A 1,009-nucleotide genomic window follows, 5' to 3' on the forward strand; every position below is an offset into this window, starting at 1 on the left:
TGAAATGGGATGTTTGATGGCTATAGATTGTTCTTTTATGTGGCAGTGCTCCTCCTATTTAAACCACTCCCACCTTGTTGTGGTCCATTTAAGGCTTCTCTGTATCTCCATGAGAAACACCTGAAGTGGAATCATGGGACAAAGAGAAAGGCTCTTTGCAAGGCTCTTGACATATCACAGTTGTCTCTGGACAAACCCCTGCTCTCTCAAACCCTCTCTTGCCTCACCTAGCCAGGTGCACGCATCGACCAGCCAGAGGCCCAGTTCTCTAGGGCCTCCTCTTATTCCAAAAGCCCTCTGACCTTTCAAATGCTCAGAAGCAAGTGGGAGGGTCACCTGGAAGATGGGACTGAAGGCCGTGGCCAACCCCTGCTCAAATCTACCCCTCTCTGGTCTGGATTCCATCATCAGAATTATTACTTGGATGAAGGGCAGTGTGGCTCAAAGGTTGCTGGTTGTAAACTGGGTGTAAAAATGTCAAATGTCTGCAGTTGGAGACCTTCCCTCTAAATCACAGCTACTAGGTTACCCTTCTCTGTCACTAGGTTAATAGCCAAGATTTGGGTCTCGGGGAACGGGACACCTTAGAGTTATGCATGTTTAAAATTTTCTTGAAAACATTTATATAAAAATATTGAAGATGGTTCTGGGAAAAAGCTATCTTTTTCATCCTTCCACATTGTTCTAGTTTAGTGAAGTAGTCTCTTCTTGTGGAATGGGAATGACCTTTAGTGAGCTTTTAGATCAGTATCTTTAAATGTATTCAAAACTCCTCTTGGGGAGATGTTCATCCTGCCTATGAACGACCTCCATAAAGCAGCGGCCCGGCCCCCAGCAAAGGCTGGATGGACAGTCACGCCTGGTGTTTCGAGCTCCTCAGAGGCCCGGACAACAAGAACCAGAGTGCTCTTCCAGCTCTGCTGTGAACAATTTGGGGTTTAATCTAGGGAAATGCTAAGTGGATCCATTCTTTGAGGAAATTTGGGTCAATTTCCAAGTCCCTCCTGGT

This window comes from Lutra lutra, chromosome 9, assembly GCF_902655055.1.
Source record: "Lutra lutra chromosome 9, mLutLut1.2, whole genome shotgun sequence".
NCBI lineage: Eukaryota > Metazoa > Chordata > Mammalia > Carnivora > Mustelidae > Lutra > Lutra lutra.